We start from the raw sequence: 26,987 nt of genomic DNA, 5'->3' as shown, positions 1-26,987 counted from the left end.
TATAACCACACTGTTGCCATAGCTACTGTAGCATGAAATATAAAGTTATTAAAATGCTACAAATATTAAACCCTAAAAGCATTCTGTTAAAATATCAGACCAAATTAAATTCTATATTGTAGGGTTTTTCTGTTAGGCATATGCATTAAATACAAGACACATGTGTTACAACAGCTTCCATGTGATTGGCTGAAGATCAGTGTGTCAGCTTGTGATTGGATGAAAATGAGAACTGTTGGAGTTACATGTGTGTTAGAGATATAATATACTATTTGAACTTAAAGCTTTAGCTTTTATTGACACATTTTACCACTACAGGTACTACTACTAATTGTTAATGTTTATTATCACTTCCAGTTACTACTTTTTTTTCTGCTAGTGTTGACCTTCAGTTACTGCTTTTGCTACAGTTAAAGCATCCTAACAACAGCAAATACCACTTGTACTACTAACTACTCATAATAATGAATATATTATTGCATTTTTCCATAATAATGTTGCAAACATCTTCAGATCCACTGAGAGGAAAAAGCGAGGGAGAGAGGGAGGGAGGAGACTGAAACGGAGAGAATGAGCTGTCGCGGGGGTGGCGGCGGGCAGGGTGATGTGGGGTACGAGCAGCATAAGTGGGGTCATGGGTTTAGCATTGCTCAGTCATGTTCTCATTGAGCGTTGTTTTGCAGGCGGACGATGCCAAGTCGAGGCTCACGCTTTATGTAACGCCTGGGAGGTGGAGTGCCGAGCTCTGCTCACAATCAAACCCACCTTTGTTTAACAAAACAGCCGCTAAATCTGTGACGTCGTCGGGAGTATCTCAGACGTCTATCCTGATGGAGTCGGACGCTGCAGGTAAACCCGATGCACCCGAGCTGCTGTTTTGACAGATTCCAAGGTTACTGAGGTATTTTGATGAAAGGCGGGGCAAAAATATTTTGATAAGCCGAACGCTCTGATCCAAAATTAACGCCATATTGTCGGGCTGGGTCTTCAGCCTTCTGTTGCTGGATCGGTATGTGAACGGTTTTCACTTTGGCCCGTCTGAATGACATAATCATTACATTGCATCCATGTGCGGATGTGTGGATTTAACTGACAGTGACGACTCAGACTGTTTGTTGATTGGGTCATAATTATAAAACTGCAGGCCAGCTTTTCTCTATTAGCGTAGAGTGTGAATATGGTTTGGCACAGCGTGGCCCCCGATCAACCTTTGTTTTTATGGTTCCATTTTTATAATACGGTGCCCTGAGAGCATCCACACGTTGTCATAGCAACAGCACAAGCAGCTACTGTAAACAACAGCAGTGTGTATTGGGGAGTTTTTGGTTGTGTGTTTGTTTTTTCTTTTAGTTTTTCACTGGTCTCAGAGCAGTGATCCTGTAAAAAGTTTTTCCTTATTGTTAAATCAACGTGAACATTTGCGCTTGTGCTCCTCATAAATTCCCTTTTATCCTGTAATTCAGCATCATGTCATCTCATAATTTTACAAAGCTGTCTGAGGTAGTGTGTGTTCATAATGTTTTCAGGCCTCTGTGTTGACAACAGCCAGAGTTGCATGTTGTTTCTCAGGTTTTCCGCACATCCGTCAGTACGTTCATCCCATTCTTGTGGATCCAACATCTCAGTAACGCCATTGATGTAACCTCTGGATTCAAGGGATGGACTGATACGAGGTTTGGGGTCAAAGGTGTTGTGACCTCAGTAAATCTATTTTGGCCCTGTGAATGCACACCTCAGTGAAACCTGTTCACCAAATGTTCACCAGTATGATGACCTGATTAGACTTTGGTGGGCACATGCTGCATCACTTCCGGACAACCCGAGACATAAAATCATATAATTCCTCTTACATTATTGGACAACCTGATTAATCCAGGTGTGTCTGACCATTGTGACTACTCAGACACACCTGGATTAATCAGGTTGTCCAATAATGTAAGACAGGAAACAAAGGAGCAGCATTAAGTCCAGGAAGTAGTGGAGCTGTGCAAAGAGCCCATAGGAAACAATTCCCACCACCACGACTCCTCCATCTTCTTTGAGTATGGGATCATCCCCTCGTCGTAGGCGCATCAGATGAGGGATTTCTCCACCTAGTCCTATGCAGAACGCACTCCTGCTTAGGGAAATGGACTTTAAACCACAGTTTTAAAGAGCTAATAGCAACGTTATAGTACTTGTTCCTCTGTAAGTGAATCCAGAATTTGTATTTTATGATTTATATCAAGATTTCACTGAACCAGAACGATAAAATACATTGTTCATGTACATCGTTCAACAGAACAGTCGACCACATTTGAACACAGTTAAAATTTGCAGGTGGTCTCCAATGAAATCTCGGCACATATATGCTTTATTACAGCCATAAAATCCAGGAGAGGATTCTCTTAACATGATTTTGTGAACAGCAGCAACGAGGCTTCGTACCGTTTCTTAAAAAAAACTGTTGGTGTGAATGAATTACAAATATGAGACCGACACAGTGAGGAAAACAAGACAGATTTGTCTCCGAGCTCCCTAGTTACCAAGAGTTAGTATCAAAAACCATTTCCATTTCTCATAACCTCCAGCCGATGCGTTGTGGGATTACGGCACGGCTGGAACGCCTCCTCCACCAATCAGGTGTCTTGGCTTCAGCTATGTGTTGTTGTATAAGAGGCTGTGTGGTCTCATCCTGAGAATGCGACGGAGCATATTAGGCTTCATAAGGGAGGGAAATGGCTCTGAAAGTATGACAGGTATGATAAACCTTCCTCTAAATGTGGTCCAGTTGGAATGCTGCTCTAAATAAAACACAGGAGAGACAGTTGCTACAGGTGAAAAATAAAATAAACCAAAGCGCTTCGCTGAAATGCCACGCATCTATTTTTGTAAAGTGAAATATCATTACCCGAATTTCATCATTCATAATCTCTGAATTATGCCAAATCCATGGACGTTGTTTTGAGAATTGAGGACTGATGCGTTCATCTCTTAATTTTTCCTCCCCGTTGAAATACGCGCTTTGTAACATAGCGAACCAAATCTCACAGTAAAACCCTGTAATCTCACCCATCACGCCTTGACAGGGGTGGGTGGGTGCGTTGGTGGGGGGAGTTTGCTGCAACACGACACTGTGTTGATGGAAAAGAACGTTATGAATGTGGCGGCACTTGTAAACCACATCATCAGGTCTTATCTGGCTGATAATTTGATGCTCGTCTCCTCTGAGTGCTTCTTTTTCTCCACAGGTTTGAAATGTTCAGGTAAGTACTAGTACTGTTAAAAGGCGCCAAATCTGCAGAGAGATCTCTCCCTCCGACTGAGATGGATGTCCTCCTCTAGTCACTATGTGAAATCTGTCTGCTGAGCATGTGTTTCCCAGGATAAACACTGGGGTGATAAAAACACCAGCCCGCAAGAATTATGCTCCTCTAAAAGCAGCATAAAGCACCGAGGATTTATCATGGATGCGCTCGGTTCTCCACAGGCACAAAGATGAAGAAATCTTTTGGAAGAAATCTGGACCAGACTGACGGCAATTACTCACTGAATGAAACACTGTTTACTGAGCAGATTTTTTATTTCAGAACAGTGAAGAAATTTAAACACGTCAAATGTTTTTGCAACAAGGTGTAATATGAATAGTTTATCTAACATCCTGAGCCGTCTATATTTAGTTTTTTTTGGTTTATTACATATCAGGAGGACAGATCTGGCTGTTTGCAGGTACATATTTCAACATTTTAATCACGATTATGTTTCACTGATGCTAAAAGTTAGTCTGACCAAGATAGAACAGATCAGAATGCTTTTATTGTCATTGTATATATTAAATACACCATATGCAACATCCAGGTACTAACATATACACAGTTCCATCTACAAATAGTGAAATAGACATAGAACAGATCGTCCTCACTCATCAGTACACATTTAGCGGTATAAAGTATAAAATATTAAAATATAAAGGTACTAAAACTAGATGAGGCACAAATTAACCTTTTTAAATACTTCATGAACTTAAATCTATTTTGTATCTTTGTAACATGTGAAACATAAATTTACACAGTTAAATCTGTCTCACAGACAGTTACACAAGAGATGAGAAACAAATGGGATGATAAATAATTGTTTTAGTGTGTTTTCCAGCTGATTTAAGACTCGGGTCAAAACTGACCCTAACACCATAGATGATAGTGGAAAGCTGACAAGAGGAAGGTTCAATTGAATCCAAGGGGTATACTGACAAAAAAGGCCCAGGGGCCCACACCAAAAATATTTTCATGGATAGGAAGCCTAACAATGTAACCAAGAGAAGAAAAACAAATTTGATGAAAAAAAAATGTTTTTAGTGTATTTTACAGCTGATTTAAAACACGGGTCAAAACTGACCGAACACCATAGATCAGGGGTTCTTAACCTTTTTGACCTTGAGGCCCAATTTTTATAGTACAAACTGGCCCATTATATATATATATATATATATATATATATATATATATATATATATATATATATATATATATATATATATATATATATATATATATATATATATATATATATATATAAAATTAACTATTTAATACTTAATACTTTTTATTGCAAATGGCATTCTTTTCATTTCTTCACAGATAAACAAATCTAAACAAGTTTTTACCAAAATCACACTGTCTGAAATTTTTTTTTTTTTTTCTTTAAAAATCAAAAAATGTTCTTATTAAGTCTCAACAAAATAGCACTTCAATAGATATTGACCGTGTGTCATCACAGTAGATGAGGTGAGTAGTGACTGAGCTGAGGCTGTTTATGTCGCTCTGTGTAATGGGGGTGTCAGCGGCATGGAGTGGGTCTCTGCAGCGGGGACAGCTCCGTGACACCGCCGGCGAGTGCTGTAGGGACGGGGGCGGGGGGCTCACGGCAGCACCGTTGAAAACAGCAGTGATGACGTGCTTTCACGTCCGAGTCTCCAAACCAGAAACGTTTACAGCACCGGAAAAGTCGCTAGATTTGTCGCTAGTGGCTTTTGACTAAAAGAAATTCGTTAAGAGGGTTTGGAAAGTCGCCAAATTGGCAACACTGACGTTACCTAGCGTTGCTCCTCACAGGTTCACATGCTGCACTGTGTGTGTGTGGTAGCGGCCCCGCCTCCCCCCACAGAGACAAAGATCCTGGATGACTGACAAGAGGCTTCACTCCCTCTTGTCATTCAGCCTGTTTGAGGCCAGAGACGCGGGCCGACTTTGGACATGCCTGATCTACGCAGTCCGCGGCCCTAGCGGCCCACAGGTGCAAAACTGAAAGTTTTTTGCGGCCCTCTGGGGGGTGCTGGCGGCCCAACCGTGGGCCGCGGCCCTATGGTTAAGAATCACTGCCATAGATGGTAGCAGAAAGTCAACACAAGACGAAGGTTAATTCTCTTATTTATTGTCATGAATGTATGTCTATTTATTAAAGGCGCTATATGTTAATTATCTCTGCCACAGAGTTTCTCGCTCACAAGGGGCTTTCAGTCATTTTTGTATTTATTAGACAAGAGGTTATAACAAGGCCGTAACCATGGAGTCAACATTGGGGGGACCAAATCTCTCTCTATCTATATATAAATTCGCTAACACATGGGATTTTTTAATCAGCTAGCTATATATTGGGGTGGGGGGGGGGGAGCGGGGCATTTTGAGCATATCTGAATGTACATATAGTAAGTAATTTCGGCCTCCGGTTGTAATATGAACTCTGAGCAGTTTACTTACACAGGGCAGAAAGCTAGAGTGACACAGTGGTGGATAGTGACAAGACAGATTGACAAGGAGTTGCTGTCAGTAGTAGTTACCAACTGCAGTAGAAGAAAAGAAGAGATAGAAAAGCAGTGGTAGCATGTGGACAAGAAATAACTGTTGGTGAGTAAAGGAATGAAGTTTAGGACACAGGAAACAGCTGTTAATGCTAATGTTAGCTTAGGCCCCGTCCACACGAATCCGTTTTTTTCGAATCCGGATAAATACTTTATCGGATCGGCCTCGTGTCCACACGGATACGGCATTTTTTTGGGGGGGTGGAAACGGTTTTTTTTGAAAACGGGTCCCAGAGTGGGAAAATTTGAAAACGCCGCCCCAGCGTATCCGTCTGGATGACTAAAACAGATTTTTTTTTCTGAAACAATGATGTCATACCCCTCACCGCTCTACCTGTAACCTGAGAAACACACCGCTACAGCTGCTACACAGTCTATGGACGTAACAACAACAACGGCCAACTACCGTCGGGTCGCTCAGACGCTGCGGCTGAATCGCGCCTGTTTAATCATCACTGATCGTCATATTTACTCTGACACGACTCCCTGTCAACATTTAATCCCATGTTTGAGTTTGAATACAGCGGGGGACTTCTTCTTCTCTTGAATTTCAGCGTTTTCTTCTCTGTCTTAAGTGTTTATGCCTGGAGTATGTACTACAGCGTTTTGGGTCGTTTATAGTGGATCCGTGTGGACGCAGATATTTCTGGAAACGATGCCGTGTTTACAGAGATTTATTTCAAAACGATTAAGAAAAAGATCGGATTCAGTGAAGCCGCGTATTCGTGTGGATGGGGCCTTAATGTCAATAGCTGAGACTTGGTTGAACAACAACATGATGATTCAGGTATCAGAACACATGATCTGGGAAAACCATGTACGTTAACAAACAGAGAAAATATCTATATTAGTACTTGCTCAGTTTTTAAGTGAATGCTTTGACACAGTAGACATTTCACTCAATGTGTCAAATTCACAACTGCCAGAAGTTACTGAGAATAGTTTTTATAACTTTTTATAAATGAAACCTGTTTTCAGTGAGGTGTATCAAGAGTAATTAAGACAGTACTTATGGAGTTGTAGTGGTAGCAGAGTCTCAACAGTGATGTTTCCAAAACGTCAAAATCAAATCAAAACTATTTCCTATATATACTGTATATATATATTTAATTTTTTGTGTGAAATTGCCTTTATAAACAGCTTTATGTAATTCACCGTTATGTTAAAATATGTAAAATAGTACTGTAGTATCTTCATTCTTCTTATGGTCTCATAAATAGGTTTTTATGTTAGTAAATCATTAGCTACATTGATTATTATTTTAGTGAGTAAATGCCAGCCATTTTTTTTTCCACTTCAAATAACACATCTCACTTTCCACTGAGACGTGTCTTTCTGATTTCTGATCCTTTGCATTGTGTTTTCTATGAGAAGCACTTCTGGGGCTTTTTTCTCATCGAGGTAACTGGTCGGATTCCTCGGCCCAGTGGCAAACAGTAGCTTTTGTGTTCACTGTGCTGGATCACTGAGCAAGGAGAGGGAGGGAGAAAGTGTATTCTCTCCTCTCCCCAGTTCGTCTTTTTTAGCCTGTGTGGCATTCTCCTCGCTACCTCATGTATGGAACCTTTTCAGAGACAAGGCTGCCTTCGCTTTGGGGAAAAAGACACAGACACTTGTTTTGCATATTGTCCGACTTCTGCCAAATTCCTCTTGCTGTCTCTTCGTGTCCCGCTGCACACGGGACACTCGACGTTTTTAGATCTTTAGATCTAACTTTGATATCAGCGCAACTTAAAGTCAGTCTTGTGAGCAGCTTTTTTTTCTCTCTTTTTTCATCCATCCATTGTGAAATCCAAAGAATCACAACTTTTTTACTCATGGTTTTTAGACGCAAACGACAGAACAAACAGAGAAGGACTGAGAGGAAACATAGAGATGATTACACACGCAAGCACTTCCTGTTGAACTGTTGATAGACATGAGGTAGGAAGACATGATGAGCTTTAAGGTTCCTAAGTTAAACTAAACATCCACTTACTAGACGTCTCACTCATACTTCATTAATATAACAGATAATTGTATTAATTTTAAAATGATAAATTGATATGCAATTTTTCATTCAGTGTAGTTTACATAGTTTAGTTACAAATGTAGTCACACTTTTTGACGTACGCTTAAGATCTTTATCACTGACTAAAACAGTATAGTGTCTTAGACACAATTTACCTCCAAACTAGGGATCAACGATATGGTTTTTTCAGGGCCAATGCTGATACCGATTATTAGTAATCAAAGAATCTAATAACTGATATCTACAACCAATATTCATTTGCAGTAAAAATATTTTTGGTGAAATTTTGGTGTCAAAACACCTGGGATTAGACTGACTACAGTAAATTGTTAGTTTTTTGTACACTGTGAAAATCTGATAAAAAAGACCTTACATTTTTGTAGAATAACACAAAGGAGTGCATTTTACAATAGATTTATTTTATCGGTTATCGGTGAAAAAGCTGTGATTATCTTAAAAATGACAAATATCGGCCAATATTATCAGCCGTCATGCCAATAATCAGTTCATCCCTACTCTAAACCCACTTATAACACATCAAACAGCTCTTTCAATAGGTATAATATGTTGTTACAGACACAGTTTTTAGCTGCTTTCGCTGCAACTGTGTGTGAAAATGCAAACGTTCAAATCAGTTCTATCGAACATTAAACAGACTTTAACCTCACAGCTCCTTTGTTCAAAGTCTGTGTAATGTCCGACTGAGTAGAGGAGTCACAGTGATGGTGTGTTGATGATGTTTCTAATAAACGACTGGCGCAAAAACAGAGGAATATAAAAATCAAAGGGTGAGGAAAATGAAGGGACATTTACACAAAGACGCCAATGAACATGGAGACACTGCGATGTATGTGAAAGGGCAAGGATGTCCGCAGTTCATATGCAATAAGCACAAACCCTGTGATTATTTGAATAGTAAATTGCTTCCATTTTAAGGAAGATGTTTAATTTCGGAGCCGAGCTTCCAGAGTTCAGGCACCTCACTGTGTCCAGCTCTGCTCAGGTCCATGAGTGATTCCTTCAGTGACTCATATGTTGAGTGGAAACCCTCTAATCTTGTCGGTCACGGATTAGAAAGAGCTTCGGATTCTTGATTCCAGCTTTAGTTAATTTGGTGACCTTATCAGTGCATGCTGTTATTCAGTGGACTGTGTGTCTCCAAGCAGGGCAGTTCCTGATTAGCTGAGAATGTGTGGAACACGGCGGCGGTGAACGCCCTCTTGTTTTGCCTCACAACACAGTCTCGCCTCCCTCCTGGCTTTGGGGGTGAACGTGATCTGACGGCGAGCTGAACACATGTGCCGGCCGTCAGCGGTGTCAGAAAGTGCGTATGTGCAGTGTCACTGTCAAGCGAGGCGGACACTGCCCAGTGTGTCGGTGCTTCAACTCTGCAGCCGCCCCTCGAAACGCAGTCATACCGTGGAAGTCGTTTCCAAATCTTCGCATGCGATTACCTGTTTTAGCAGAGGGAGTCTGCCAGAGAGTGATATCACACTGTGCCTGACTGGAGAAAACAATACAGGTCACATGTGAGCAGCTGCTGTAAGCAAACATGAAAGAGAGGAGCCACCTCTTTAGGCAAAGGATCACGGTGCAGCCTCGGTGATCAGAGGTTCGTGCACCCTCACTGATGCTTCTTACATAACAAATGACCTTTAGAGTGAGTGCAGGAGAGTAGATAAAAACAAAAAGAATGTTTGAAAATGAAAGAGAAACGCATGATTTTGATGAAGTAAGATCATTAAGATGAAGTAATCATAGATAAGATGATTATTAATGATGAAATCAGGTCATTGCACCCAAGAGGACTTGTTGGCGATAAAGCCACGTCTTTGTTTTAACTGTCAAGTCAACATGAGCTGAAAATCTGGAAATATTCACGGTTTTCTGATTTGCATATGAACGCTCTACAGATTTTGAATACACACAACGCTCCAGTTGTATCATGTTATGTGTACTTAATTTACAGCAAAAGAAAGGAACTTGTGCATTAGTAGTTGTCTGGCTTCTTTCCTCTTATGCGGTAAAGCAGCCCTGATGATGAGCAGGAGAGATAACATAAACAGATGACACCACTCAGTTGCTACATACTTAACTGAGCATGGGAAAAAAAACATTGTTACATGAAATAATTTTTCTGATATACAACAGGAGGGTGTGCACACATGTGTGTGTGTCTAATTAAATGGGTGGCGGCCATCGAAGGGGCACAAATAAACTTTTATTGTCCTTTGTCGGTGTCCAGTAGAAATTAGAGGAATATCAACAGGTCAGACGGTTCAGGATGTTTTCTGCATGACACAAACAGTGAAGTCACCTTGAGATCAAAGCGATGAGTCAGCGAGCCAGCGAGAGCAGGTCGTGTATTACCGTGCATAATAACGCATGCAGGGATGATTCGGCTGCTCTGTGGTTTCCTTTTAAGGCTTTTCAATCGCTACAGTTGCGTTGTGTGATGATTGTTGTGACCTTTCATGTTTTTTTTGTTTGTCTCTTTGCTAAAACAGCTTCCAGTATATTTCATCTTTTAGTTGCGGGGCCATCGCTTCAGCACAGAGCAGACTTTGTTTTGAGAAGAACCAGCACCCTCCTACTTAGGCTACGTCCACACAACAGCTTAAAAAACAAAAATGATCCATATCAGAAATGATCCCCATCCATACTAACTCAAACCCTGAAAACATTAATCATGACTATTCACATTAGCATGCATGTGCCAGTGTAAAGTAAACTGTCTACTCTGCAGCTTGTTAGTTGAAATACTTTGTGTGAGAATCAACAAATGCAGTCGTGGCATTAAAATGCAGAATTTAACTCCACACAACGGCTCGAGGCACGAGATGTCACAGAAACTCACATAATCAAACGTGACTTCAGAGGAAAAACAAATATGGAGGATGAGCAACGTCCTCTGTGTTTCCATTGGAGGCAGCCCAATCTGGAATCGTAAATATCAAACATGTTTGATATTTACAGGCCCAAAAATCGTCTGGTGTTTAGCCAGCGAACGCAGCCCCAGAGTTTTCCAACTCAAACCAGGGTCACCAGCTTTTCCAAAAGATTTAGATTTAGAGGCTGGGAAACTCTGAAGTCGTGAAGACACCACGTTTAGACACAGAAAAACAGAAATGTTTCAATATCAAGATGTAGTATTGTAGTGTGAATGACTAAGAAACAGGAAAATGGTTAATCATGGAGTTGCTTTGATCAAGAGCATGCTGTTTTACCATTATTGCATGAATTGTTTTAAAATGGGCCTCCCCAGAAGGAGTCAAACCCCTAACTCTCTTAGTCGTCTAGTCTTAATTTCTCAGGGTAAGAGGATCTACCTTAGCTCCTGTGAGACAGGTTATCTGGCGTAAAGCTATGTATTCATCCATGCATACACCTCTCAGGCCGACCTGCTACCTAGATTACATTGCACACTTGCACACACTCTTGCACAAAAACAGACAAACTCCTGCAGCTTCTTTTTTTATCCTTCCTCCTTGAAGCACGCCATGACCATGATTGATTGCTGGGAAACGGTGGTAATGTTGCCGCGCTGGAATGCCCATTACAGCAAAGATCCTCGCACCCCTACGAAATTCCACCACACCTGTGAGTCGAGGCGTCACAGACCGACTTGAAATACGCCTGGAATCTACATTAATTCATGTTTAAAAGCTCTGGGAGGACTTGTTGCTAACTGTTTAGAGAAAGAGCTTCAGAGAATCAGTTGTATGTATTTTCAGCCTTTCTCTCTCTTCGAGCCCCCCTCTGCATGCTGCTGCTGCTGCTGCTCTTTGCTGGGTCTATTTAAAAGGCAGCAAAGCAAACATTGTCTCTTTCATGTACCAGGCTTTTAGGCCTCTGTTCTGGGCCCTTCCATCTCATAAAGGTTGATGACACTTCACGGGCTGCTGGGTCACAAGAGAGAAGGGCCTGGAGTGCGGCGCTGCGCTGTAATCAGCAGTGTGACTGCAGAGATGCTGGGATGAAGCAGACGGTGAAACCTCCTACGCTAAGTTCACCCACCTTTTTATTTGTTAATTCATACATCCCCTGGGTTTTTCTTTCCTCTAATTTGCACAATCTGTTATTATTCTCTCTTCTACATCTGCAAATTAACAAACTAAGCTGCTCAGTGATGAATGGGAATGCCCTGAGCTTTGTCCATGATCCCTCTGTCTGGTGTTAATTAGCAACTCAGGGGCTGAGGTTGACCATGACGTGATACTGGGTCTGATGTCATGGAGTCCAGCGACCTCGCAGGTCAGACGCCACATTGCACACTGTGGCTTTGATGCTCAGAAATATTGAGTCATTTGTTACGGTCCTTGGGTGGCATTGGATATCATCTTCCCCAGCGTCCTGTGAATGTTTGTTCTCTGGAACGTGGACGTAGATGTTCGAGCGTTACCCCGCGTTCGGCTCTTGCCAGGTTGCAGCAGTGTGATTCCCCTGAAACAGACAGCTTGGTCCTTTTCCCATCTGAGTGGAGAACAACAGGGCGGCCGTAGTCACAACAGAGCTGGGAAACAGCTCTTCATTGTCATGTAGCATTTAATTACAGGACAGCTGTAATCTCATCATCTCATTTTACAGTAGGGACGGCTCTTTAATTTGTAAACAGGCTGAACATAGATAAGTAAACTTCCACAAATGAATCAATTACCTGAATTAATGAGTGGATTAATTCATGTTTGGATTTTTCAGTGGAGTTTGGAGGAATAAAGGAAACTGGAATTCTTTCAAAAGTTAGAGTTTGATAGAGGGTTGATATTAAATTTGTCTCAGCACAGTAGGCGGATAAACAAGTTTGTGATGTGCTATCAATCCTGGAGGTGGTGAAGGCTAACCTCCACCAGTACAGGGGGAGAAGTGCTTCCAAAACTGCTTGGTAGCCACCGGTATCATTTATTATGGAGGGTGTGTGAGCTCAGCTTTTAGGAGCTGCACAGTCGTGGAGCCAAGTCTTGTTTTCTGTTTTCTACAAGTATTGAATATGAGGATCCTAGTGTGTAGGTGTGGAGGCCTCGAAGTTGTCACCTTTGACACACAAATAGTAGTTAACATGAGCTGTAATAATAAGCACCAGGAACTAAATCTATGTGCACAGTAAATCTAAGGAAGATTTATACCCAACAAGCAATGACCTCACAGATAAATAACTTGATTGCACAATCAAACCAGGTTATAAAATTCAGAAAATATTTCCTATGTTGAAAATCCCCGAGATGCCTCAGACACACACACACACACACACACACACACACACACACACACACACACACACACACACACACACACACACACACACACACACACACACACACATGCAGTTATATATGCTCTGCTCTGTGTATGTGCATGCATGCATTTCTCTGTTTATCTTTGAATGGGAGCATTTCACTCTCCCTCTGTCTCCACTCTCTCTCTCTCTCTCTCTCTCTCTGGATTCAGTTCCCTCTTGTTGAACCACAAAAGCCCCTCGACTCTGCCAAACGAGCCAGCACATATCTGCTCGCAAACTATTTGCAACATTTTTTATTCAGGTGTCTGCAGTGACAGCGCCGCTGTCTTTGCTGGAAACTCGGCTCCAGCGTGTGTCAGGGAGCAAGCAGGAGCATGTGCAAGGCACCTGATCAGCGTACCAGTCAACTGATGTGTCAGTTGTACAGAAAAGGATAAAAACAATTTAAAGAGAAAACAAAAAAAGCGGTGTCAGCTTGCCACGTAGGACTAAGGTTACACGTTAGACAAGATGACTGACTGAAACATGGCATATACATTTGACTATGACAACTCATTTGGACATTTGTATTGTTCGTCTCCGAGACCATTTGTCCTGTCAAAAAGCAATGCAGGGAGAGGAGACTTGCAGAGAGTTGTCAAACATTTGCCAGCGTGTGTTTGGTAGGAGCCAGGTATGTCTCACCGAGGAGAAGTGCTTACAAAAACAGAGCGAGGAACAGACGAGTTCAGGGCCTCAGACATAATAAACTATAAACACTTTGTCTATCTTATAATCCTTACTTCGATGTGCTCCTGCATGAAATTCAGACTGTAGAAGTAACTGAGAAGGAACTTTTTTAGAGACTTGGTCTGAAGAAAGGTCACTGGCATAACTCCAGGGAGGGAAACACACCTTTTCCATGATCCCTGCAAGATGGAGGACAAAGACGATGAGGGACGTGTCTTCAGGGTGGACATGAGGCTGTATGCCTGGGCAGTTTGCAGAGAAGTGAGTGTCAACAGTTGAAATTACATATGGCGGAGGGGTTGATTTTCTTTCTGACACAGTTAACAAATTAACTTTTGTTTAATATTATAATCTTAACAAAACTGCATTTCAAGACTTTTATTTTCCATTTTTTTACCCTACTGAAATGAATGCACAAATATTTTAAATCTAAAAGACAAAAAAAGTAAAATTGAGACATGGTGACATGTCACACAACACACAACAGCATCTGCATGTGCAATTGTTCTTCTAAAGGTTCACTAGCAAGCACCACATTTCAAACAGGATATGATTTTGTGATTTACTGAAGATGTTGTGCAGTTAAATCAGATATTTTGCCTTTGCTATTCCCCATTGGTTGTATTTTCTGCAACTTGCCGACTGCAGCGCAGACAATCTGCTTTACTCCAAAGGAAGATCTTTTCTGGATGTGGTGCAGGCGACAAACCCCCTCAAGGACCTATGATTTTTAATCTCTAAAGTAGATTCAACATCCAGCAGCCGCCATCTTGGTTATCTCTGAAAATGCTTCAGCAGCCGTCATTGTACCAAAAAAGAGCGCCGGTATAGATAAAAGGGGTGATTGGTCCGACCGGTTCTTGGTGGTCTATCTGAACCATCTGCAAATAAACAAAGTAAATAACCATGAGCTCACTGATTGGTCTGATTTCCAGGCTTGTCTAAACCACGGTGGCATGGAGTATTGGAGGTTTACTGCGTTTATCATCTATGACCTGCAGAGTTCAGTGGTGCGCAGTGCTCACACGGTCCACAGGCCTTTGCTCCAACAGCTAAACGGACCGAGGGAGTGTCAAAATGTTCAGCACAACCCTGTGTCTGTCTTCTATAACGTTCTTTATGATCATTTCAGTCTGGGCAGCTCCTCCAACATGTTTTGTGATTCAGGTAGAGTTTAGGTATGGGCTGCATTAGCTGTTTCTGCAAGCTAACACAAACTGTGGACATCAAAGAGAGCAGCGAGGACATTGGATTTAGTGTCATCCAAACAAACTGTGAGAGTTTCTATTTTTCATTGACAAGCGTGGCAGCCAGCGCAAGATCACTACAGAAATATGTTAATATTTTGTTTAGCACAGGTCAAATATTTAATCTATCCCCACCCGCTTTTTATATGACAGTTGAGGTATGGTGTCAGGTTTGCATTGTAAAGATAAATGAAAGCATGCTATGTTTGACAGTCTTTTACTTTCTGGGTCAAATTCTGTCAGAGGACAGTCTTGATGTAGTGACGCTGTATGGGACGAACAATGAGGCAGTAATGAGAAGGTGAAAATATTTTGAATGTCAGAGCTGTTTTATCAGTGCTGGATGGCGGGCTGCACTAATGAATGATTCAGACGTTTGAGGTGAGGATGGGGATTTACTGTCAGCTGGAATGAGTGCCACAAAAAGGAAAGAGTGGTACGGGTGTTTCACTTTCATTGGACGTCATCAGAGAGGCCTTGTTAGCCTGGGGTTAAAAGTTGTGCGATTGCTACACAGCTATTGAGCAGACAGGACGCTACGCTGACTCGGTATCGGAAAGTGACAGAAAGGATTAACTGGACTGGGGCTAGGTAGTTCGCTAACTTCAGTACAAAAGAAGAAAATAGAACTACATGCAAATTAAAAGGGTTTCTTTTTTTGCTGCAGACAGCTCTTGGTTAGTAAAGGAATTAAGTTGTTGTTGATTAACAGTTGTTAATGCTAACGCTGGTGATAGCAAACCTTAGCTCTAAGCTTCTTTAAGGCGCAAACCTTGAGTCCTAATTGTGAAAATTGTGACCGTTGCATATCGTCCCCCATCTTTCTCTTCCCTTGCAACTACCTGTAGTCAGAAAAAATATATTTTCAATTTTCTTTTGTAATGATTGCATGTTTTTGGCATCAACTTTGGCCTTTACCCAAAAAGAACCTCCGTTCCTGGCAGCTTTGTTTGGATATGTTTGGCCTTGTGCTGCCCATGTGCCACCAAAGACACTTCTTCAGGGGGAAAAAAGACATCACAGCTTAGCTTTTTGGCTTTTTACTGCACAGCATATGCAGCTAATTTAATTCTTCACATGTCTCTGTCTGCATCTGGTTTGTCCAAAGTGTCACCTAACAAGTTATGTTGTCTTGTGTTGATTTCCCTTGGAGTTTGTTTCCTGCTTTCATGCTAACACCTTCTTGTCATATCTTAATAATGTCTGGGTTGGACTTTGTCATAGGAAGTCTGCTTTTTTTTATGGCCAACAACAAAATATTTCCAGGCAATGCTTTTGTAATTTGCTATTTCAGGCTTTGTTTCCTTTCACGCTCTATACTGTTCGCACCGTGACTGCTATAAAGTTTGAGGAAAAATTGCATAAACATATGTTTGGACTTACACATTCAATAGTGTTTCTATTTTGGGGTCAGTTCATGATTGTCTTTCCTTGTTGCAGATCTTTGAAAGCCAAGTTATTGACCTAAAATGCATCTGTAACTGTGGTAATACAGAGAGCAACAATCAAACTGGGCACACAGTCAAATAGATATGAAACTGGGAAAATGAAACAAATCATAAAGTAATCTCTAAAGGTGTTTCTCTTCTCTCCCTCCCTCTGGTTTGAAAGAACAGGTGATATAACTGCTGATTTAAAACCCCTGACTGTTGCTGCACCAATTAGTTTGGTGTACATTTACATGTGTCTGGGGCTCATGGACACTCGTAGATCATACTGACTCAAGTGGGAGCTGTTTGGCCTGGAGCAACATGAATGAATTATAACACTTTCCAGCTCTTACTTGGAGGGCCCCCATGTTTTGGGGATGAATCAAGTTCCTACGTCGCCAAACTGTCCATCTTAACAAATCACCTTGTGCTGTGCAGCCCTAAAATCATATATTCATGCAAAACAAGAAGTAGGTACTTACAGACATTTTGCCTGAGATAAGAGTAAATAATTCCCCGTTTAAATATATTTTATGGCTTTTGAAAGTTTTATACCAAATTTCATGGCAGTCAGTTCAGCTCTTTAGTGTATCTGAAGATAAGATGACTAGAGTCATTAGGATTCATCCCCTGGGCACCATGAATATCTGCACCAAATGTCAGTCAGCTGGCCTAATAGATGTTGAGACTTGTCACTAAAAAAATATAATGTCAACCTAATGGTGACACTAAGAGTCAGGGATCACAGTATTTTTCATCTTTGAACATACATGGAGCAATGTCACTAGCATAGCTACACAACAAATAGTAGTGTAGTCGTCCTGTATCTGACCTCAAACACGCCAGGTGCACATTGTCTTTTATAAAAGTCTGCTTGTGTATCTTTGTCTTTGCGTGTGTGTTTAACATTTTAAGAAGAAATATGAGAGTCCTAATTGGATGCAAAACATTTGTAGAAAGTCGAAACTTCACTGCAACATGAGTTCACAGTTCAAGAAGCAGAAATAAGCAAGCAGCAAGAAATATGCTGTAGATTATTCAGCAGTTGTAATTAAAGTCGACCAAAAATAGTCAATAATCAAAATTTACTACTTTGAAAAGAAATTCTTTGCTTTCATCCCTGCAAATCAGTTCGTAGTGGTGGGAGTTCTTGTAAACGGCAGAAATCTCCTTTAGGAATGAGTCTGTTTGTCAAAACCTCAAACTGGCTTCTTGTGAGGGACGTGGTACCTTGACCTCTGCATTACTGCGAGCGCTCTCATCTTCAGATTTCCAGCATACGATGCAGAGCCCAGGTTTCACTAATCAAAAGGTGATGTTGAGAAGAAGCCTCAAGACATGATGGGAGATAAAGAGAAGGGATAGAAAAACACTTCAACCCTCCCTGAACTAAACATCCTGCTCTTCACAAACCAAGTGGTCTTTGTCCGTTTTTTTTTTTCCTCCTCCACACTATTTGCTAATGAGGACTTGGGGTCAGTGTAATTGTTGCAGGAAACACTGCGCTGATCAGAGGTGCAATTTGAGGGAAAATGAGGTTCTGTCGGATGACCTCATCTCTTTGGTCGGGCAGGCCGAGGCCCGAGGCTTTTCTGATTTGTCTTCTTGGGTCAGCAGCACCACATATGTGAGATGTGTGTTTATGTGTGTGTGTCTTTAAGTGTGTGTGTGTCACAGACCCAAGTGAAGTCACTATGAAGAAAAAAAAATGCTTGTGAAGATGAGTCCGGGTGAGGAGCCGAGATGATTAGACCACCTACAGATGATTCAGTGCCCAGTCAAGAAGATTTACTCAGGTTTCAGGAGGTCGGCTCCTCCATCTTATCAAAGTTCTCACAGCAGCAGCGCTGATTAGGGATCTTTGGAAAACAGGAATGTTGCTTGATTTAAGTTTAGTTAATTAAGTATGAGTTAATGCACATATCATTTTTATTGTCTGTAACGACCAGCAGTTTGAAATACGACCAGCTCCTACACCAAGGTCGAAATCAGAGAGGAGTGGAAAATATAACTTATAGCTGTGATGTCAGGAGAAATGTAAATGAGGAGAATCTACAAGATGAGGCTTAACAAGATGCTCTGCTCGACCCTTTAACAAGCAGATCCAGATGTGATAGCGAGACACCCAGTGGTCACTGATAGATTGGGAACAATGCACAAGATGTGATGAAATAGAGACGTTAGCTCTTGAGGCAGTGGTCTCAAACTCAAGGGGGGGGAGGGGGTCTCAGAATAAATCTATGGGTAATAAGATAATTTTCTGTATGCTGTTGCAATTGTATATGCAATTTCCATATTGATGAGCATGTAAGGCAATGTAGTTACCAATTTGCACACGGCCACTGTGTGAAAAGGAAAACACGGGCACTGAGTTTGAACAGAGGTCCACCACCTGCAGAATTCATCTTTAGTCTGTTGGAGGGAAATTTCCCAGCCTTTGGGGAAAAGAAGAATGAGTGTGTTGCAGAAATATAGGAGTATCTACTGTACACGTGCGTAAAATACATATGTAAATGACACGTAGCCTCCAAACGCAGCATAAACTAAAACAGTTACCATCTGTGGTGTCCGAAAGTGACCGAGGCTGGGGAATCCTGAGTATTATTCAGATTACACATTCTGAGAAATTACGGTCATTCCTTGGTTGAACTGTGCAACCACTCCTTCAAACTAGGACCATATGCAGTCACAATTAGACATTCAATGATTAGGGTTTAGTTTTATCACACTATAAAGAGGCTGGAGACCTCTGGGTCTGATAGCTTTAGTAATATGTGATCATAATGATATTATTAGACCATTATGCCTGGAAAAAAAACCCTTAATGAATTAAAACAAGGCAGAAAAAATCAACGAGGAATGTTCGTCTGTGGTCTACTTATACTTAACTCACTTAATCTGGATAATGTCCACTGATTTAAATGGATTGCTTCACATTTACGAAAAACATTTTCATTTTCAAATTCTTCCTTTAAAATTGCATTTTCTTTAAATGCCATTTGGTGCTCAGTCTTGCCTCATTTCATCGGCTTGCAGCAAAGAACAGTTGATTTGCATAACAAAACTGACACTAGAGGAAGTAATTACTAGTCATTAAATAGCATTATTATAGTTGCCAGTGGCTTGAACACAGGGTTAAGTAATGATCCCGTCAATCCTCACAGAAGTCCATACAAAGGAGTCCCTTAACTAGTGGTGTATTTTTAGCTCTATTAGCAACAGCAGAGGAGTTCATGGCTGTATTCAGAGAGAAAACGCATATTTAGCTATAAAACCACTTGTTTCAATTTGACTCTGTCCTCAAAGGGGGTGACTAAATACAACAAAACATGTAATGTAAGCTCCTGAAAGAATCCCTTGTCCACTCACTTCACATGGAACAGCGTGCTTTAGTTCTCCTTTAATCATATCAAATCTTTGATCCACCCACCTATCGGAAAATTAAAGGCTTTCCCTCACAACTTCTCCATTAGTCGGGAAATGTGTGCACTGGACTGGTTGTCCTCGCCAAACCTCCACATTTACCAGCTGTGGCCGAGCCTCGCAGCAGAGGAATACGACCAGACAATAGGTACACCCAGTCTGACTCCAGGTCAGAGGCTGGCTTCGAAATCTGGCATCTTTTGATCTCTGTATCTTCCTTTTTAACAAACACAGTTTTATATCAAATAAAGGAAAGACTTTATTTGATCATTTAAAGAGACACAGATGACATGCAACGAGGATCAGAGGCCAGATCCGAACACAGGATGTTGTGATTATATGATTGCATTTCAGCCAACAGAGCCAAATGCATTCTTTTTAAGATCATTTTTATGGAACCTCTGCCCATAGAGACAGATAAGAGATGGAGATGATATGTGACAAAGATCCATATCCCCCCGGGGCTCAAAGACACTTCCACAAAACTGCTGATTGTGACTTCCGTGACACAGCAATCTAATCACCAGTCCGGCTTTCCACCTGCATGCTCATCTCAGTTACACTGTGAGTCACTTACTCACAGTAAAGTAAATGTACCACACCAGCTTTTGGAGAAGGACTTGGATTTTATCCAATTGGCCTACATCGAAATATCTTAAAAGTGATGTAGTTGAGACAATTAACAGAAAAGGGGAAACAGAAAATATATATTTAAAGTATCTGTTTATAGCGTCTCTTTGTCACCAAACAAACAAAACAAGATTATCTCAGCAGTGCTTTGTCCTCAGGCCTGATTGGAGGATATGGTGAGAAGGTGGCTAGATGGTTAGCATGCTAGATTCAGGAGAAAGCACCACAGTTAGCACTTCCTCTAGACAGGTAAGTAAACAGATGTCTATGCTGATGCTGAATAGTAGAAGTTAGATTCATGGATATAACTCCACACATCACAAGCCAGAAACTGTGATGTAAAATATAGTAAGATGTATTTCAATATAAAATCCATATGAAGTAGTATAACTTACTAAATTACAATGGTAAAGATAGGGTTTTGATTTTATTAGTACTATTTCATTAGGTTGCTGTCCTTTCCACAGACCACCTTTATCAGTGTGGGCAATGCTATGGTTTTTAATACTGTGGTTTAGGTGTCATTTAAAATGGAAAGTATAGATGCCACTCACTTTCGTGTTTAATCAGAGAACTTTATTCATGAGAACATACCACAGATTCTTGCATGCGGAGTCATAGTGAATGGGTTTTGGTTTTCAATGCTTACCGAAATATGAAATAATAATAAAAATAGAAAGATGAGATTACCTGACTTACTGCAACACTGCATCTGGTTGATAGACAGGGACATGTCAGTTTCTACATCTGAGCGCTGAACAAACATACAAACCTGAGAGCCGCCAAAACTCTGATCCCCTTTAATCTCTGAACCTACATCACAGACGAGGAAGCAGTCAGACAACCCCCAACCCAAAGCCAAGGGCAAGCAAGAGAGCACACCTTCGACCACGCAGAGCAAACAGGGGAGAGGGGAGATCTATATTTCACAAAGCGGGCCTCAGCACTCAGGGTTTGGCATAAGTAAACAATAGCACTAGGCAGGCCCATAATTGATGGCACCGTTCCCTTTTATACAGTAAATAGATGTCAAACAGTGGTGGAACGCAGCGACCAGATTACAAAAGATTTGCAACACCCCAGGATTACAGAAGAATGCTTTCCTTTGATCTTGCACCACTTAGTCTTTGATTCCCTGTAATTACTAGAAACAGCCGCTTTCTTCGGCACGGCCTTGCAAAATGATGTATGGCCTTTAACAATTTCTTAATTTTGTGAGGAATCGGGGAACTGAGCTCTGGTTTGTGTGACTAAGAGCTGAGGTAACATGTCATGCAAAAGATAGGATTTTATTTTAATTAGTAGTGTATCAGATGCCAATGTTACTGTAAAACAATGTGACAATGGGAAACAGGTCATAGCGATGAACCAACAAAGACTTTTCACCTTAATGTGCAGCTTTTTTTTTGGCTTCACTGAGGTTAGAAAAGAAGAATATACAACCACCTGATTGAACTGAACGATTTTTTACTGCTAATTTTTAGTTGAAAAGTGCTGCAACCAATGGATTAATATTCTCAGGAGAATAATTAACTTTAGATACCACATTTCCAAGGTGCTTTTAAACTATAGATACATGATAAGAGATAAAGGAACTAATTGTAAGTTTTGATATTGCTACATAGCCAACATTAGCATTAGCAGCTGTTTTCTTATCGGTCTTGCCAAGAGCTTTGATCATTGTTGCCTTTATACAAGTTACAAGTTACATCCTCTGAACAATGCTACTTGCTGAACTTCAGTGTAACTCAGTATCGGACAGTGATAGGAAAGTCCAACTGGCTGTTAGATAGTTAGCATGCTTGTCTATGGAACAAAAGAAGATACAGATATAAAAGCAAAACTAGAGGTTGGTTTCCAGCACTGGCGACTGCTCTTAGTTGGTTGAATGTTTCTTCTTGACTTTGTTTCTTCTTTCACGACTAGCTGTGCTAATTCTCTTTATGTAGCAATAGAAAAATAGCTCCTTTAAACTAGCCTACAGAGTTTGCTTGACTCAAAGATATTACTTTGCTCACAAGATGAAATGGTTTAATTCCTAATGATTATAGTAAGAAAAAGTCTAAATTCTAGAAATTCAACATTTCAAAATCTGGTCACTTCCAGTTTAGACAGCCATTTTGAATTTTGAAAATGTCAGAAATGGATTCAGCATCATCAATAACCCCTAAAACCACACTAATATTGCCCAGATCAGCCAAGCAGCTGTTGAAATATTGCCCATAGCAATTATGCTAATGTCGGCTAATTTAGAATTTGAATTTTGAATTTATTGGTTAAATATAGAGACAATGCACATTAATAAACATTTCTGTAAACATGCCGGTTTAGCCAAGTTGGCTAATTTTCAACCGTAGTCTCTGGGGCAGGTGACTTGAGCACTACAATAATTAAAAATGCATTAAAAAATAAACAAACACAAAACAGTACTATGCCTAATTATAAAGTACCGTATACAATACAATATATTACAGTGCATACAATAAAATACCTTCATTACAGTTTCAGAACAGATGGTCACATACTTGACCGTCTCTCAACCATAGCTTTAAATTTCTTTTAAAAGAAAGATAAGTGTCATACTCCCTGAGCTGCACTGGATTCTGGAAGAGTATTCCAGGTGTGAGTAGCTCTCACCGAGAAGGCTGCCTGACCAAAAGCAGTCCTTCTTTTTGGAACTACACAGTCCCCTGCTGACAGACCTAGTATGTCTGTCAGTGGATGTTTTCTGTGTAATGAAAGTACCAAGGGGGGGAGGAGCCAAGCCATGCAGGATCTTATAAGTGAGACAGGCATCTTTGAATTTAACAAAGTTGTCCCAGCTCAGTAGATTGTAATTTGAAATGCTGTGACAATGATGATAAGTATTTTACTTCTTGTCCAGTACTTTCACAGCCTGATGATGGTAAACTACTTGTACAGATTTTAATGTTGTACAAGAGGCTTGTGCCCAGCTGGTCAAACAGTATGACAGGTGTGACATAATGATAGCATTAAAATACAATACCGCTGCTTTTGTTGACAGTGAGTTTCTGATGTGGCGGAAATTTGATAAATGAAACTTTGCTGTTTTTACTACTGATTTAATTTGTTTTTTGAATGTAAGATTTGAATCAATTTTTATTCCAAGATATTTATATTCAGACACAACTGTCAACTTTTCCCTGGTAACATAGACATCGGGTAATACGGTATTCATCGAACTTTTAGTAAAAATCATGCATACCGTTTTCTTGGTGTTCAGATGCAGACATGGATTATTCAGCCATTCAACAACTGGGGTCATCGCTGCCGTTAACTTATTTGCAGCTTGCTGCTTGGTTGCTGCATGAACATAAATGGCCGTATCATCTGCATACATCTGAATGTCAGACTCATTGCATACAGATGGAAGATCATTTATGTAAAGACTAAACAACAGTGGTCCCAATATGGAACCTTGGGGGACACCAAAACTGCAACCAAGGACAGAGGATAACTCACCATTTGCCCTAACTCTCTGAGTTCTACCTTCAAGATAAGACTTCATGTATCTGATGGTATTAGGGGAGAAGTTGTACCGAGAAAGCTTAGTGAGAAGGACACCGTGATGCACAGTGTCGAAGGCTTTCTTTAGATCTAAAAATGCGGCTGCAACAACTCCCCCCTTATCAAGCTTAGATCTAATATTCTCCAAGAGAAAGCATATTGCAGTCTCTGTTGAATGGTTTGATCTAAAACCAAACTGCATGGGGTGCAATCCAAAGGGGCTGGTGTTAAGGTGATTTATCAGTTGTTCTGCTATATGATTTTCTGCTATTTTCGACAAGACGGGAAGTATACTAATTGGTCTATAATTTGATACTTCAGAGAATGTACCTGCCTTGTATATAGGGGTTATTATAGCTTCCTTCCATGCTTCTGGAAATACATCTTCACTATAGGATCTGTTAATAATAGTTGATATTGGTCCAGACAAGCACCCATTGAAAGTTTTTAGAAACATTGTGTCTAGGCCATACACATCCTTAGCTTTTGAGTTCTTCAAGGAATTTATAATTGTTGTCACCTTTGTTTCAGTGATATCACACAGCTCAAAAACAGGCTGATTGTGATCCAGATTGGTAGGGAAGCTCTGTTGCAGAGTCTGTACTGACTCCACAAAATAGGAATTAAAGCTTTCTGCAAGTTGAGTCCCATCTTGTGTAATATTACCTTTCACAAGAATTCCGAGACACTTTTCCCCCCCACTATGTTTCCCAGTCAGTTTATTCATATTCTCCCAGATTAATTTGTAATTGCTCTTTGCTTGGTCAATAATATTAACAAAAAAATTGGCCTTTGCTTTCCTTATTTCTCTTGTAACCTTATTTCGTAGCCCCACAAACTTTAATTTATCAGTAGTCAGTTTTGATTTTATAGCTGCCTTCAATGTTGCATCACGCTCCCTCATCATTTTAAGTAAATCACCTCCTATCCATGGAAGGGTGTTTTTTTGTCTATGGCTGGGTGTTATTTTCCTCATGAAAGTATTCATTACATGTTTGATGGTGGACAAAAGGGCCTGACAGTCAGAGTTTGCATCAGAATATGACAGAATATTATTCGATTCTATCCCTTTAATTGTATTTTCAAAATTATTTTGTTCCCCCTTAGGTATTCTAAATTGACTTGATTTTTTTGCCCCAGGACTAAAACGTTTTTTAGACAGTTTCCTAACAATAAGAGTTAGATTATGGTCAGATAACCCAGTGATCATGTTGGAAGGCTTAACAACTCTCTCTGGTTTATTTGTGAATATTAAGTCTATCAATGTTTTAGAGGACTAGGTTATTCTTGTCGGCCCTTTAACTAACTGTGTCAGGTCAAAGGTTTTAGTTATTTGTTTAAGAGCACTTTTGCTGCGTTTGTCTTCCCAATTGCAATTTAAGTCACCCATAGTATTACCTCTTTGTCAAAATCACACTCTTTTAATAGATGGTTCAATTGCTCGAAAAAGGAAATCTTAGACGATGGTGGTCTGTACAAGCCAAGAACAGTAAAAGACATTTGAGGAGATAGTGTAATATTCAGTCCAATGCATTCAAGTTTATTATCACACTGCCACTCGATTTGAGTGCAGCTGATAGTGTCTCTGATGTAACACATCACCCCCCCTCCCCTTCCTTCAGATCTGTCCCTCCTACAGATGTTGTATCCAGGGATGCTTAGTGCTGCACTTGGAGAGTTTTTATGTAGCCAAGTCTCTGATAGAAATAAATAATCCAGATTAGAGTCTGCAATGAGATGTTGGATTTGTTCGCATTTCCCAGTGATACTACGAATGTTTATATGACCTCCAAGTAGTCCCTTAGGTTTTGCTCTTGGATCCCAAAGTATTTTTGCTTGATTGACGGTTTGAAAGAAGTCCCGCCTCCTGTGTTTAATAATTGCAGGGTTTATGGATCTATACTTCATTTTGGTTAGCTGTTGACTCATCTCAATATTTTGATTGACTGGCACCACTAATGCTTGCCTACCACTAACAGGGTTGTTCAAATTGATTGCGTTACCAGTAATTTGTGGTGGACAGCGATCGGTGGAGGTAAACTGTCGTGTAGTGAAACAGCATTCACCAACCCCAGCAGACAGACTGCTTGTGATGTTAATATTAGGGCCAGGGCACTGGTGAATGTCCCCCGAGAGTAGCAGACAAAGTATGATGACAAGATTCTCACTTTGCTGGCTTTTTGGTGTTGTCATTGTCCGTTTTTTTATTCTGTTGTCACAATAAGATTGGATAAATGTGTCCAGCAGTATCTTATTTCCATATCCAAAATGTTTGCTAACTTTAGAGCTTTCAAATTTAATGTTACGATTTACAGAATGAGCCTGTGTATTGAAGTCACTCTGCTCAGAACTGTTGTGATTAAGAACATGGCCAGTATCAAAAAGTTTTAATGTAAAACCATAAATTAAAAGGGCTATCAAAATGTCAAGAACGCCTGCCGCCATCTTGTTATGTCAGATATAAAAAATGTAACTGCCAATAATTACTTAGCTGTTATTTCAAGCCTCACTGGCCAAGAAATCTGGTGTTGAGGTTTGGAGGTAGAAGGCTGCAACTAAAGCCTGGGCCTGGTGGCTGATGGCTGGAGCTGGAGCCGAGGCCTGATGGTCGATGGCTGGAGCTGAAGCCTGGGCCTGGGCCTGATGGTCGATGGCTGGAGCTGAAGCCTGGGCCTGGGCCTGGGCCTGGGCCTGGGCCTGGTGGCTGATGGCTGAAGCTGGAGCCGGGGCCTGGTGGTTAATTGCCACTACTGGAGCTTGGGCCTCCACAGGCCTGAAAACTCCCACTTAGACAATTGCCCCAAAACTTGGAAATGAATTGGACATAGTCCACCATAACCGGGGAAAAAACTGTTCACGGACAAGTAAGTTCTGCAATTGGCAGTAAGTTAAAAAACTTGTGAAGATTGGATCTCAT

Source organism: Trachurus trachurus, assembly GCF_905171665.1.
Source record: "Trachurus trachurus genome assembly, chromosome: 10".
NCBI lineage: Eukaryota > Metazoa > Chordata > Actinopteri > Carangiformes > Carangidae > Trachurus > Trachurus trachurus.
Note: the sequence above shows the minus strand (reverse complement) of the source record.